Raw genomic sequence first — 16,741 nt, 5'->3', positions numbered from 1 at the left:
TTTAAAGTCTTCATTTACTTTATTGTTATTATAGAGGTGATGTACAGAGGGATTTTGATTACATGAGTCAGGTAATGAGTACATTTCCTTTTGTACAGTATCTTCTGTTCCCTTATTCTCTCCCAGTCCTTCCCTCCTGTTTCCACCCACGAGGTGTATAGTTCACTTTCACCAATGTCATTGAGCTCCACTGCTGCATCTTTTCATCCTTTCCCCTCAAGTTCAGTACACTTCCCACAAACCTACTGAAGATGTACACTTGAATACACCATACATAAGGTAAAGAAGACAAAATCATCAAAAACTAAAAACTTAAAAAAGAAGTCTCTTATTTCCATATCTTGGAGTTCATTTTAGTATGTACATTATTTTGTATAAATATGAAGAGGCCCTTCGGCATTTTCCTTTGTGTTTCTCTCCTAAGAGTCTCCTCTTCGGGTTTCACTATGTGTGAGTATCTAGAATCCTGTATAATTGATCATGTCCCAGTGTATTTTAGATCAGATTTTCACATAACAGAGAGAACATGTGCCATTTGTCTCTCTGAGCTTGGTTTACCTCACTTCACATGATTTGTTCTAGTTCCATCCATTTTCCTACAAATGATGTTATTTTTATTATTTCTAATGGCTGTGTAAAATTCCATTGAGTATAGACTACATTTTTTGGACCCACTCATCTATTTTAGGGCACCGAGCTGTTTCCGTAACTCAGCAATGAACATGGATGTGCAAGTGTCTTTACAGTATCCTGGCTTATGAAGTTCTGGATAGATAACCCGGAATGGTATGGTATGGTTGGGTAGTAGGGAAGATATATTTTTAGTTTTTGTTTTTGTTTGTGTCTGTCCTGGGGCTTGAACTTAGTGCCTGGGCACTGTCCTGGAGCTTCTTTTGCTCTACCACTTGAGCCACAGCATGACTTCCAGCTTTTTCTGTTTATGTGGTACTGAGGAATTGAACCCAGGGCTTTTTGCATGCTAGGCACGCACTCTACCATGAAACCACATTCCCAGCCATATGTTCAGTTTGTTGAGGAAGCTCTAGACTGCTGTCCAGAGTGGTTGTACTAGTTGACATTCCCACCAGCAGTGCAGTAGGGTTCCTTTTTCCCTATTTCCCCACCAACATTTGTTGTTGAGGAACAAATATTTCAACTAGCTATCTTCTCAGGCTTTAAACTTAGTCAAACTGACACATGAAATCAACCACTACAGAAATCTGTTTTTGCTCTCCCTGTTAATCTTCATTAACAAAAAGACCTAACTTTAGTACTAGAAGATGTAACAATCCTTTTGTTTGTAGTGTGAGTTTTCAATGTATCAAAGTGTGTCTCAGGAATCCTTCCTGCTTATAAAAGGTCAAAAAGGGGGCTGGGAATATGGCCTAGTGGCAAAAGCACTTGCCTTGTATACATGAAGCCCTGGGTTCAATTCCCCAGCACCACATATATAGAAAATGGCCACAAGTGGTGCTGTGGCTCAAGTGGTAGAATGCTAGCCTTGAGCAAAAAGAAGCCAGGGACAGTGGTGCTCAGGGACCACTGGTGCTCAAAGGCCCAGGACTGGCAAAAATAAATAAATAAATAAAAGGTAAAAAAGATTATCTCTAAACTTTTTCAAAGCTTTTTTTTTTCTGCATGCAGTTTTGTTGCTAGGATGGGATTTGATTTTGTTTTCTTTTTTGAACTCAGAACCTAAGCACTGTCCCTGAGCCTGTTTGCTCAATACTAGTGCTCTACCACTTTGAGCCACAGCTCCACTTCTAGTTTTTTGGTGGTTAAGAGTCTCATGGACTTTCTTGCCTAGACTGGTTTTGAACCTCATAGCTGAGCCTCCTGAGTAGCTAGGGTTATAGTTATGAGCCAACAGCACCCAGCTCAATTTCCTTTTTTTCTAGAGTAATACAGTATCCCCAAACTGTTTTTATGCAAGTCTCCACTAACTTGCAATGCCAGTTCTGTCATAAATCAAGTTTGTGCAAGTGCATGAGTGCTTTTCTGTCTCATCTGTGCATTTGTATTTCTCCTATTGTCTAGATAGCAGCGTGTTAAATATCCCTTACCTGAAATGCATAGGACTGGAGTGTTTCAACTTTTTTTTTCTCTGGATTTTGTTTGGTTTTGTTTTTGTTGCCAATTCTGGGGCTTGAACTCAGGGCCTGAACACTGTTCCTGGCTTCTTTTTGCTTAAGGCTAGCACTCTAACACTTGAGTCACAGTGCCACTTCCGGCTTTTTCTATATATGTGTTGCTGAGGAATTGAACCCAGGGCTTCATGTATACGAGGTGAGCACTTTACCACTAGGCCATATTCCCAGCCCTTTCCTCTGGATTTTGGAATATTTGAAGGGCTGGGCACCAGTGGCTCAGACTTCTAATCCTAGCTATACAGGTGGCTGAGATCAGAGGATGATGGCTTGAAGCCACTCTGTACAGAAAAGTTCATAAGATTCTTATCTACAATTAACCAGCAAAAAGCTGGAAGTGGAATGCTGGGAATATGGCCTAGTGGCAAGAGTGCTTGCCTTGTATATGTGAAGCCCTGGGTTTGATTCCTCAGCACCACATATATAGAAAAAGCCAGGAATGGCGTTGTGGCTCAAGTGGAAGAGTGCTGGCCTTGAACAAAAAGAAGCTAGGGACAGTGCTCAGGCCCTGAGTTCAAGCACCAGGACTGGCAATAACAGCAATAAAGCCTGTAGTCTCTGCTTCTGTCGCTGGGCTTTGACACCAGCTGTTGTACACTGGATTTTACTTTAGGGTGGAAACAATATTGGAAGCAGTTGTGGGACCAGGGGTGAAGATGAGGAGGTATTCTGACAAAAAAGGCTTTGTAAAATGTCAGATTCCTTCATTCATCTGCTGTGTTAGCAAAGATTATTGTCTCCAAAGTCTCTGACTTTATAAATTCACATAATTGCTGGGTACAAGTGGCTTATGCCTGTAATCTTAGCTTCTCAGGAGGCTGAGACCTGAGGCCATTGGTTTGAAGCCAGACCAACCAAGAAAGTCCACAAGACTCTCATCTCCAAATACCAGCAGAAACCCAGAGTGTGGCTGTGGCTAAAGTGATGGAGCACTGGCTTTGAACAAAAAAGCTAAGGGACAGCTCCTAGGCCCTGAATTCAAATTCTAGTACCAAGCTGGGTGCCAGTGGCTCATGCCTGTAATCCTAACTACTCAGGGGGCTGAGATCTGAGGATCATGGTTCAAAGCCAGCCCAGGCAGGAAATTCTGTGAGATCCTTATCTCCAATTAACTACAAGAAAACTGGAAGTGGCACTGTGGCTCAAGTGGTAGAATGCTAGCTTTGGGCAAAAGAACTCAGGGACAGTGCCCAGGCCCTGAGTTCAAGCCCCATGGCTAACAAAAAAGGAAAAAGAACAACCAGAAAAGAAGTTTCTTATAATTTTTGTCTTTTTGTTAGCATAATAATAGATTAGTGATATAATTATTTTTTAAACACCAAGAGAGCAGAGTTCAGTGGCATATATATATTCCTAGCACTTGGAAGGCTGAGGCAGGAGGATGAAAGCTCAAGGCCAGTCTAAGAAACATAGGATAATTGTCTTCCAAAAAATTGAAACATAAAACATGAAAAATAAAGCCAAACCACAAAATTGAACCCAAATTGAGGGCTGAGAATGTAGCTTAGTGGTAAAGTGCTTGCCTAGCATGCATGAAGCCCCAAGTTCAATTCCTCAGTACCATATAAACAGAAAAAGCCAGAAGTGGCACTGTAGCTCAAGTGGTAGAGTGCTAGCCTTGAACAATAGAAGCTCAGGGACAGTGTGGGCCCCGGGACTGGCCAAAAAAAATTTTTTTTGAACCCAAATTGATATAAAAACTCATTGGAAGTAATAAAAACAAATGAATAAACAATAATAAATAAACACATAAATAACAAAAAGAAAAACAATTATGAGTAGATCATAAACTGAATCTTAAAACCTAAAATTGTAAACATTTCCTATTTATAATAATTGCCTTAGCTTTTATTTTAAGATATTATGGAGTATCTACAGATGCAAGGCTGGTTTAATATACATAAATCAGCAAATGTAATTCACCACATTAATAGAGCCAAGGTCAAGAACCACATGGTTGGCCTGGGATATGGCCTAGTGGCAAGAGTGCTTGCCTCGTATACATGAGGCCCTGGGTTCGATTCCCCAGCACCACATATACAGAAAATGGCCAGAAGTGGTGCTGTGGCTCAAGTGGCAGAGTGCTAGCCTTGAGCAAGAAGAAGCCAGAGACAGTGCTCAGGCCCTGAGTCCAAGCCCCAGGACTGGCCAAAAAAAAACCCAAAACGCATGCTTATCTCCATTTCAATAAAATACAACATCCATTCGTGTTAAAAACTTTGGAGAAAATAAGAATAGAAACATTCTTAAAAAAAATAAAAGCCATATACAACAGACCAACAGCCAATATCAAACTAAATGAGGGGAAAACAAACCATTTCCCCTAAAATCAGGAACAAGACAAGGATATCCACACTCTCCACTCCTCCTCAATATAGTTTTGGAATCCTTAGCTAGGGGCAATAAGGCAAGAAAAGTACATTAAAGGGATCCACATAAGGAAAGAAGAAATTAAACTATCCCAATTTGTAGATGACATGATCTTATACCTAAAGGACCCAAAAAACTCCACTCCCAAGCTCCTACAACTAATAAACCACTTACACAAAGCAGGAGGATACAAAATTAACCCACAAAAATCAGTAGCCTTTCTGTATGCCAACAGTGTACAAGCAGAAAGGGAAATCATGAACACAACCCCATGTGCAATAGCATCAAAGAGAATAAAATACCTGAGAATTAACCTAAGTAAAGATGTAAACAATCTACTTAGTGAAAACCATAAAAATCTAAGGAGAGAAATCAAAGAGGACACCAGGAAATGGAAAGACTTTCCATGCTCATGGATAGAATCAATATTGTGAAGATGGCCATGCCGCCAAAAAATGATAGACAAATTCAATATCTCCATCGAAATCCCAATGATATTCTTTACTGAAATAGAGAAAACAATCCAAAAACTGATATGGAACAACAAAAGACCTATAATAGCCAAAGTAATTCTAGGCAAAAGAAGCAACATAGGCACTATCACAATACCAGATTTCAAGCTCTACTATTGAGACATAAGAAAAACAGCTTGGTATTAGCACAAAAGTAGACATAAAAATCAGTGGAATAGATTAGAAGACCCAGAAATAAAACCACATACTTGCAGTCAGCTGATACTTGACAAAGGAGCCAGAGACACACAATGGAAAAAAACACAGTCTCTTCAACTATTGGTGCTGGGAAAACTGGGCAGCCACATGCAGAAAACTAAAAGTGGACCCCAGCCTGTCACCATGGACTAACATCAACTCAAAATGGATTAAAGACCTCACTGTCAGACCCAAAACTCTGAAAGTGCTGCAGGACAGAGTAAGAGAAATGAGAACTTAAAGGCACAGATAGGAACTTTCTGAATAAAGTCTCAGGGACACAACAGATTGGAGAGACTCGACAAGTGGGAATACATTAAAAGTTTCTGCACAGCTAAAGACGTAGCTACTAAACTAGAAAAACAGACAACCAAATGGGAAAAGACCTTCACCATCAGGCAAAGGGCTAATATCCATAATATACAGGGAGCTCAAGAAACTAATCCCTCCCAAACCTAATAAACCAACCACTAAATGGGCAAGGGAGCTAAAGAGAGACTTCTCAGAAGAAGAAGAAGAAGTAAAAATGGCAAAGAAATGCCTGAGGAAACGTTCATCATCCCTGGCAGTAAAGGAAATGCAAATAAAAGCAACACTAAGGTACCATCTTACCCCAGTCAGAATGGCCTATATTCTGAATTCAGACAATAACAAATGTTCGTGAGGATGCGGAGACAGAGGAACCCTACTGCGCTGCTGGTGGGAATGTAAACTAGTACAACCATTCTGGATATGACAAGGACATCTGCACCTCCATGTTAATTGCTGCACTGTTCACAATAGCCAAGATATGGAAACAACCCAGATGCCCCACTACAGATGAATGGATCAAAAAAAAATGTACCTATATACAATGGAATTTTACACAACCATTAAAAAGGATAATATAATGGCATTTGCAAGGAAATGGACAGAACTAGAACAAATCATGTTGAGCAAGATAAGCCAAGATCAGAGGGACAAACTCCCTGATATGCAGATGTTAGATATAAACAACAATGAGATATGACAAAGTAAACAGGACTTAAGATACCAAAACACAGTGAGACCAAAAGAGGACATTATTGGGAGAAAAGCACTAAATAGTAAGACCCATGCACCTCTTCATATATATGTAAAATAATATACAGACTAAAAAGAACTCCAAAGATAAGGAAGCAAAGGACCTCTTCTTAATTTGTCTTATAGTTTTCAGAGGACTCTATATTCTTTACCTTACATTTGCTGTATACATGTGCACATCTGAGGGAAGCTTGGAGGAAGGCACAGAATGAATGGAAAGCAGATGAAAAAATACAGCAGAGGGGCCCAACAGCTGCACTGGACATGAAAGGGAACAAGGCAACTCAAGGGTGGTGACAGGAAGGAGGGAATGAGAGAAAAAATGGAACAGATGATGCTAAACAAAAGGAAAGAAATGTATATATCACCTGATCTGGAAGAAATAGTTTTGTTGTTAAAGTTCATAGAGTTCATAAGCTTTGTAGATTAGAATGATGATGTCCATCATTGGGAAGCTTAAAATGTGTACTGTGAAATTTATGTAGTTACTTAATCTCAGTAAAGGAAAAAAAACAAATAGCAAAAACTTATGGCTTTTCAATGAAAAATTTTGGTGTATGTAATCTGATTTTAATGTATTATCTAAAATGTGGTAAAGTCTAAACTTCTTGGTTCTGCCTACTTGTTCATCTCATCTGCTCCTCTCAGAGTTTATGCCTTAGAAGTAAGTATCTGGCTTCAAACTGCAGTCCTTAGATACTTTCCCAAGTGATGTTTTTTTATTGTTTCCTGTAACACTCTCCATCTACTGGTTTTTAGAAAATCATTACATATTCTTTATGTTCTCTGCTCAAGTGCTACCATTATTTGAGACATTTTCTTGGCAAGAATCCACATTGCTAAAAAAAAAAAAATCTGTGACTACCTCTATTAAAGCAATGATCTCAATTTGCAATATTGCAGTTATTATAAAATAACTACTTTCTATTTCTCCACAAGAGGGCGGTGATTCATGCTTTTGCTCTTGCTCTCTCTCTCTCTTTTCCCCTTGCAATTTATTTATTTGTTTTTTTTTGTTGCCAGTCCTTGGGCGTGGACTCAGGGCCTGAGCACTGTCCCTGGCTTCTTTTTGCTCAAGGCTAGCACTCTACCTCTTGAGCCACAGCGCCACTTCTGGCTTTTTCTATATATGTGGTGCTGAGGAATTGAACCCAGAGCTTCATGTATATGAGGCAAGCACTTTACCACTAGGCCATATTCCCAGCCTCCCCTTGCAATTTAGAAAGAATTTATTCACCAAAACAAAATTAAAATATGAACGAATCATAAAGTGAAGAAGCAGGCCCTGCTTGACATACAGAAAGTGGAAGCAGAGAACAAAATGGTAGTATTGTTATGGGTATATCTGTACCTTCTAAAAAGGGAACTCCATCTTGAACCCCCATCTAGACAAGTAGTCTCATCATCCTAGCAACCCCAAATCATTTTGCTACATTTCTAAACATGGAAATAATCTGTTTAGAGTAGGTGAACCAAAACATGGCTGAGTCTTATTATTGTTCAAAACAAAAATGCAGGGGCTGGGGATATGGCCTAGTGGCAAGAGTGCTTGCCCCGTATACATGAGGCCCTGGGTTCGATTCCCCAGCACCACATATACAGAAAATGGCCAGAAGTGGCGCTGTGGCTCAAGTGGCAGAGTGCTAGCCTTGAGCAAGAAGAAGCCAGAGACAGTGCTCAGGCCCTGAGTCCAAGCCCCAGGACTGGCAAAAACAAACAAACAAACAAAAAAAAACAAAAAACAAAAAGGCAATGGGTGTCACATTTATGGCATCCATTTGCCAGGTGTGCCTCCATGCAGTGCCTCCTTACTGATTCAAGGAGATTGTAACTTAACATCTAAGAAAGAGGGATGATGGCAGGGATAATGGCTAGTTTCAGTGACTTCAGGTTTCATTCCTGCTTCTCTTATGTTCTGAATCTATACTTAAGTATATATATTATTATTTTTTATTTGTTTTGTTTTTGTTGCCAGTCTTGGGGCGTGGACTCAGGGCCTGAGCACTGTCCCTGGCTTCTTTTTGCTCAAGGCTAGCACTCTACCATTTGAGCCACAGCGCCACTTCTGGCTTTTTCTATATATGTGGTATAGAGGAATGGAACCCAGGGCTTTGTGCATGCTAGGCAAACACTCTACCACTAAGCCAGATTCCCAGCTATACTTTAAAATATTTTTAGGGCTGGGACTGTGGCTTGGTGGTAGAGTGCTTGCCTAGCATGCATGAAGCCCTGGGTTCAATTCCTCAGTACCACATAAACAGAAAAAGCTGGAAGTGGTGCTATGTCTCAAATGGTAGAGCACTCAATAGTTTCAAGCACAGACAGACTCAGGGACAGAGCCTAGGCCCTGAGTTCAAGCCCCATGACTGGCAAAAAACAAAAAGAAAGAAAAAGAAAAAAATATTTTTAATTTTTTCTCTTGCCTTATCTGTCTGTCTCATTTCCCCCTAAGTGACTTTAATCCATGTTAATCTCATAAAATATTTCTTTTGTCAGCAAGGGAGCTACTCTGCCATGTACAAGTTGCATCCCAGAAGCAGGTCATCTGCAAATGGTTTAGCGCCAGATTCCACAGGAATGTGAGTTGCATGACAGGGAGGTGCTATTGCCATTCTGGATGTACCCTATTTCCAGTGATAAAAGGCTTCTACACCTGGCCTGGTGCTGACATGCAGTGCTAGGGCAGTGGCCTAGATGCAGACAGGCAAGGCAGGCAGGGGTAGTGGGGGCCCAGTGATCCCAGGCCAGCTGAGGATCCTTCAGAGATGAAATAGGAACATCATGACAGTGATAGTTTCTTTAGGTCTCATTCTATAGGGCAAAAAGACCAGGCCAGGCTTCTAACTACCCAAGTATTTATTGAGTTAATTAAGATAGGTTTTAATCCCCAATGCATTCCAGATCCCTTACTGGGGTTGTAATTATTGCAAAGATGACAGTAAATCAGCCTTCTATAAATTGTGCAGTTTAAGATTTAAAACTATTTCAAGTCAGGCACTGGTAGCTCATGCCAGTAATCCTAGCCACTCAGGAGGCTGAGATCTGAGGATCATGGTTCAAAGCCAGCCCAGGCAGAAAAGTCCCTGTGGGACTCTTATCTCCCATTAACCCCTCAAAATCCAGAAGTTGGGCTGTGGCTCCAGTGGTAGAGCACTAGCCTTGAGCTCAAAGAGGTTCAAGCCCTGAGTTTGAGCCCCACAACTGACCAAAAAACATCTCTAGGCTAGTTCTTCCTTTCAATAGCAATGCAGCCTCTAATAACTGCAGGGACTTGTGAAGGAATAGAACATACACTGCTAAAGTGGCAAATTAGCTTCAGTTGCTGCTCCTTCTGAATTCACTTACCACTGCCACCTCTGTGAGAAATCACTGGGGGAAATGAAGACTGTGTGTGGAAAAGGGTGGGAGGAGATGGGAGTGGAAGAAATAGAGGAGACAGTCTGTTTGGAGGGCAAGTGGAGAAAAGCTTCTTAAAAAGTTCTGCTTTGGGATATCATTTCCTGTTCCTTTACAGTAAAACTAATGACCATTAATTGATTGTGTTCTCATCTAATGCTTTTTCCATAGCTATTGAGATGATCATGTAGTTTTTGTCTTTCATTCTGTCAATATTATAAATCCTATTTATTGGTTTGCATATGTCAAACCATCCTTGCATCGAAGAGGTAAATTCTGTTAAAAAAAAAAAAAAAACCAAAAAAACACAAAAAAAGTTTCTGTTGGTGCTAGGGTTTGAATTCAGGACCTGGGCCCAGTCCCTGAGCTATTTTTTTTTAATAAGGCTAGTGCTCTACCATTGAGCCACAGCTCTACTTCTGTACTTTGGCTGGTTAATTGAAGTAAGAGTCTTCTATACTTTCCTTCCTGGGCTGACTTCAAAGCATGATCCTCAGATCTCAGCTTCCTGAGTAGCTAGGATTTCAGGCCTGAACCACCAGCACCTGGAGGCCGATTTTTATTATGCCATTGAATTTAGTTTTTTAGTATGTAACTGAGAATTTTTACATCTCGGCTCACCAGGGAGGGTTAGAGGTTGTAATCTTGTTTTCTTTGTAGTGTTCTTGTCTGACTTTGTTATTGGGGTACTGCTGGCCTCATAAAGAGATTTTTTTTTTTGTCAGTTGTGGGGCTTGAACTCAGGGCCTGGGTGCTGTCCCTGCGTCCTTTTGCTCAAGGCTAGCACTTAGAGGTTTTTTGAGTGTTTAAGTGGGGATAAGAGTCTTATGAGCACTTTTCTGTCCAGGCTGGCTTTGAACCATGATCCTCAGATCTCAGCCTGCTGAGTAGCTAGGATTACAGGCATGAGCCACCAGCGCCCAGACTCATAAAGAGAATCTGGAAGTGTCTGTGAGACTCTTATCTCCAATTAACTATCAAAAAAGCCAGAAGTGGAGCCATGGCTCCACTGGTAGAACAGTAACCTTTAGCAAAAATTGCTCAGGGACAGTGTCCAGGGCCTGATTTCAAGCCCCAGGACTGGCCCAAAAACCAAACAAATGAACAGTCCTCACCTCTCACGGAGCCCATCTCTGAACCCCTGCTGTTGTCATTGTCACCCTCGGGATAAACAGAAAGTGGATGAAGAGGCCAAAGGAGGGAGGGAAGCTAAAGGATGGGTGGAGAGGTTTGGCATACATATTAGGAATTAAAAAAATTTTTTTTCAGGCTATGTATTAACACCAACATCCTGAAGTCACCTGAAGCCTTATCTAGTTTGAGGAAGGGGATGTGGGAAATGATACTCAGAAGCCAGAGAGAGTCAGTTCACAAAGGTTATGCCTAACTTAAAAGGCTTGGAATTGCTTCTTGTCAGGAGAGGGAGGATAGAAAGTCCTTTTCACAGGGAAGTGACATTATTACATTTGTGTGTCAGTACAGATGAAGCTGAGGACAAACTTGTGAAACTGCTAGAGAGAAAATGAGTGATTCAAGCCAAGCATGAGGATGCTTGCCTGTAAGGCCAGCAATTCTGTGGCTAAGGAAGGAGGGCCCTGAGGTTCCAGGACAGCCTGAGCTCATAAGTTACAGGCCACGTAGTGAGACCTGTCTCCAAAAACAAACCAAATTGCCCACCCTTAAAAAATAACAAAAGAAGCAAAGAACAAGAAAAAGCCTGGTGCCAGTGGCTCATGCCTAGAATCCTAGCTATTTAAGGAGGTTGAGATCATGAGATCATGTTTTGAAGTCAGCCTAGGCAAGAAAGTCCATGAGACTCTTATCTCCAATTAACCACTAAAAAGCCAGAAGTAGAGTTGGAGCCAAAAGTTCAATCCCCAGGTCTGGTGCACATACGTGCAGGTGCGCACATATGCATGCACGGGCACACACATGGACAGACACACACACACACACACACACACACACACACACACACACACACACACACAAGTTGGCTGCCACTGGCTTTACCCCTGTGATTGTAACTACTCAGGAGACTGAGATCCAGAAGAGGATCAAAGATTGAAGCCATCCCAGGCAGAAAAGTCTGTGGACTCTGTCTCCAAAATAGCAAGCAAAAAGCAGGACTGGAGGAATAGCTCAAGTGGTAGAGTACCAGCTGTGAGTAAGCCAAACAAGTGCAAGTCAGTTAACAAGTATATTTCTTTTTGGACAATGTCACCCCTTCCCTCATTCTCTCCATTTTTCTCTCTCTCCCATAAATTGTATAGGTAATTTTCAATATAGTGTCTAGTGAGCACTACCATGTTTATTCACCCTTTGTCTCTCCATTCCTGTGCCCTGCTTACTCTCCAAAGACAGACAAATGAACAAGCAAGAGAAAAAGAAAGGAAAAACAACAAAAAAGAAAAATCCTGTTTCCATGTCCTGTAGTTCATTTCTATAAATATTATTTTATATGATTGGAAGCACATAGGAATTATGCCTTTGAGTTCCTCTTCTAAGAATGTCCTCCTTTGATCTCACTGTGTGCAAATGCCTAGAGTCTTGTATAACTTATGATGTCCCTGTGTATTTGAGATCTCACTTCTGTGTACGAGAAAGAACATGCACCATTGGTCTCTCTGAGTTTGGCTTACCTCACGTAACACGATTTGTTCTAGGTCCATCCATTTCCCTGAAAATGACATAATATTATTCTTTCTAATGGCCATGTAATATTCCATTGTGCATAGGTACCACTCATCTATTAGATCTCAGCCTTCTAAGTAGCTAGGATTACAGGTGTGAGCCACCTGCATCCAGCTTGTTCATCTTTTATAGGCCTTTTCTTTTTGTTAATACAAGAACTTTGAGAAGATAAAAAAATTTTTTTCCTTAGTGCTGGTAGTGAGGCTCTGTAATCTTCAGATCTCAGCTTCCTGAGTAGCTGGGATAGCAAGTGTGAGCATGTTGAAAATGAACTACATAACTTGTGGGTGAGGACAGGAGGGGAAAATGGGAAGGGAGTAAAGGAAGGGGTGACAATGGCCAAAAAGAAAAGTACTCATCTGACTTATAAAATTATAATCCCTCTGTACATCACCTTTATAATAATAAAAAATTAAAAATAAAAAGTAAAAAAGCAAGCATATCACACCTCTAACATTTCCAGGGGTTAGGAGTCCAAATGCAAAGCAGCTCATCTTTAGAAATTTGTTCAGTTTCTTTTCTTTGATCTAAAATTGGCCTCTCTAGCAAATAACCAGTGGATCTAGTTTTACTTCCTAGATATATAAAGAAGTTTCTCTTCATCATAATTATCTTTGAGGTTTATAAAGGCATAAATTCAGGCATTGGTTTAAAAGGGGGTATTGAAAACACTTTGTGGCTAGAACTGAAGCCTAGCATAGAATGCTTGCCTAGCATACATGAAGCCCTGGGTTCAATTCCTCAGCACCACATATACAGAAAAAGCCAGAAGTGGCGCTGTGGCTCAAGTGGTAGAGTGCTAGCCTTGAGCAAAAAGAAGCCAGGGACAGTGTCCAGACCCTGAGTCCAAGTGCCAGGACTGGCAAACAACGACAACAACAACAAAAATGAAAACATTTAACTCAGGCTGGCCTTGAACAACAATCCTCCAGATCTTAGCTTCCTAAGTAGGTAAGATTGCAAGCATGAATCACGGGGTCCCACTATGCTATCTTATACATAAAGGAGACATATGATTATGAAGAGGTAAACAAAGTCTATTTTGGGACAAGAACCAACAAAGAAAATTCTTTAACTCTGGACTGAAATCAGGCAGGGGAAAATGTAGGCAAAGAGAAGAAACATAAAAGAACAGATGACTCTGATTCAGCATAGGACATCTGAATTTGAAGAAGGCAGTGCATACAAGGTCAGTAGCAATTTACCTCCAAGTATGACTATTCTTGGCCTGAGGTTAGTCAGAAATTACATAAACAGGTCTTTCCTTCTGAGTTATTATAAAGGCGATAGCAGACAAAAACAAACACCCAAGTCTTATTTCTGTCTCTCCTTCTCATGTCATTTTTGCTTTGTTCCTTTTTTTTTTTTTTTTTTTTGCCAGTCCTGGGGCTTGAACTCAGGGCCTAGACTCTGTCCCTGAGCCTCTCTGTGCTCGACTAGCTTTCTACCACTTGAGCCACAGCACCTCTTCCAGCCTTTTCTGTTTATGTAGTACTGAGGAATTGAACCCAGGGCTTCATGCATGCTAGGCAAGCACTCTACCACTAAGCCACATTCCCAGCCCATTTTGTTCTTTTTGAGGTAGGGTCTTGCTATGTACTCCAGACTAGATTCAAGTTCACCATCCCCTTACAAAGTGCTAGGATTACAGACATGCATTACCATACCCCACTCTTTGTTTTGATGAACACTGATTGTATATATTGTTTTAGGAGCTGGGTGGAGTCAGGGAAGGTCCAATTAGGGGATAATTCTCAAGCATTGTGAGTCTGTATTAGTAGTTGGAATATTTCTGAGCATACAAATGTTATATAAGCATTGTTATTAGTTTGTATATGTGAGTGTGTGTGTGTACATGCATGTGTGTTTACCAATACTATTTTCACTCAAGGCTGATGTCCTACCACTTGGGCCATAGGTCTACTTCTGGCTTTCTGGTGGTTAACTGCAGGTAAGAATCTCAAGGACATTTCTGCTTAGGCTGGCATTAAACTAGGGTTCTCAGATCTCAGCCTCCTGAGTAGTTAAAACTACAGGCACGAATCACCAGCTCCTGGCTATCTATAAGCATTATTGTAATGAAAACAAAATCAGCACCAATAGAAACATTTTTGTGCTTTCTTTGCTGCAATGAGTTGATGCTCAACTGCCAACCACTTAGCTCAGGATAGTCTCCCAGATCTCCTGGTGACGATCCTGAGTCACCCTAAAGCAAAAATCCTTTCTTATAGGAAACAGGAACTGCACACCTTTGCCACTGTCAGTGGTAAAATAAAGGGTTAGAGACTGACCAACACTGAACAGGCCTAGAAAGGAAGACAGAAGCCAGAGCCTGGATGAAGCTTTGTCACTGAGATGAAGAGAATTCCAGCTCCAGGTGGCAAGTGGCAAGACACACTCTTCAGGCCAAGCCAGTGAGGTCAGCTCTGATTACTGCTGGGCAGTTGAGATCACTGATTTTGTGGCTGGTAGCCAGGATTGCATAACAGACAAAGAGCCCCACGGGGTACAGATGACTGGAAGGGGCTCTGTGCCTTGCATCTCTGGGACCAGCCCCAGAGTGCCTCCAGGCTGTGTGGACAACCAACTATGGCAGACCCACGACTGAGGAGGGGGTCTCAGCTTTCCCACAGAGTGGAGAGAAGTCTGTCCAGCTAAGCCACTGCCAAATGCCATTTCTTGAGGGAAGGCGCTCGACCTGGGCAAGCAAGAGGCCACGAGATGGCAGCAGAGGACATAGCCTGGGACACAAAACCTGAGCCATCTTGCAAAAACCAGGTCCAAATGGAAGAGGAGTTATTAGGGGAGTAACAGTTGTCTATATTCAGGTATTCAGAGCCAGAAAAAAAAAAAAAAGACTGCATTTCAAAGAAATGATGGTAAAATTAATCAACATGGGGATTTTTCTAAGCTACCACAGAATTCAGCTTCACAGGAAGCCTACAAAAACATGAACTGGGTAGTTATCCTCTGTGTGTGTGTGTGTGTGTGTGTGTGTGTGTGTGTACCCCAAAAAAGTATCTGTTGATCTGTTGATCTGTTGAGGTTTGAACTCAGGGCCTGAGTACTGTCCCATAGCTTTTCCAATCTACCTCTTGAGCTGCAGTTCTACTTCTGGGCTTTTGCTAGTTAGTTGGAGATAAGTCTTATAGACTTTCCTGCCTGGGTTGGCTTTGAACTACAATCCTCAGCTATCAGTTTCCTGAGTAGTTAGGATTACAGGCCTGAGCCATGGATCCCGGCTTCTCCAATGCTTAAAAGCAGGAGATAGAGGCCATGGCCTTGAAAACTTGTGCCAGCAAGAGCCTCATCACAGTCCTTTTTTTTTGCCAGTCCTGAGGCTTGGACTCAGGGCCTGAGCACTATCCCTGGATTCTTTTTGCTCAAGGTTAGCACTCTGCCACTTGAGCCACATTGCCACTTCTGGCTTCTTTCTATATATGTGGTGCTGAGGAATCCAACCCAGGGCTTCATGTATGTGAAGCAAGCACTCTACCAGTAGGCCATATTCCCAGTCCCCAGTCCTTTCTTTTTGTGAAGCTCTAACTGTAATAAAATGACCTCCACTGAGAATTGAACACTGATAAGGCAGGCAGTGATTACTGAGCAGTGCTGTACCAATGGGAGACTATCAGGAGGGTCCAGAACTCTACTTGCAATCAGTATGTGGACAGGAAAAATGGAGAATGCCTGCGACAGACAGACATACCCAGGAAAGGGACATTATAGTCTGGGAGCTAAGTTCCAAATTTGCTTGCGACTTCTCATTTAATGCTCCTGCCATTACATATTTCTTCCTCCTTCACTCCCCAGTTGTGGGCATGAAAAATGTCTCCAAGACACTGAATATCTTCAGATGTTCCATCCTGAACATCTATGTTCTAGAAATATAGTAACATGTTCAATAACTATAAGACTCTTGTATTTTGCAAAATCTACACAAGCCATGTTGTACATGTTGATATTGAGACTGACAGCTGAATCTGACACTGAATCTGGCCATGGATTAAAAAAAAAAAAAAGGTGCATTTCATTTTACTTTATTTTTCATGCCAGTACCGGGGCTTGAACTCAAGGCCCTTGTGCTTTTGCCAGGCTTTTTTGGTCAAGGCTGGCACTCTACCACTTGAGTCAAAGTTCAAATTCTGGCTTTAGCTGCTTGATTAAATATGAGAATCTCAAGGATTTTTTCTGCCCAGGCTGGCTTCCAACCTCTATCCTCACAGTGGCTAGTATTACAGGTATAAGCCACCAGTGCCCAGTTATCAATAACTAACAGAGGGTAAATCAGAAAAGCTCACATATAAAAAGGTGGAATTTCTGAGGTCTAAAGGAAAATAGAAACCATGGCATTATCAGGCC

The sequence above is a fragment of the Perognathus longimembris genome, chromosome 10 (genome assembly GCF_023159225.1).
Source record: "Perognathus longimembris pacificus isolate PPM17 chromosome 10, ASM2315922v1, whole genome shotgun sequence".
In the NCBI taxonomy this organism is placed as follows: Eukaryota; Metazoa; Chordata; class Mammalia; order Rodentia; family Heteromyidae; genus Perognathus; species Perognathus longimembris.
This window is presented reverse-complemented; position numbering follows the sequence as displayed.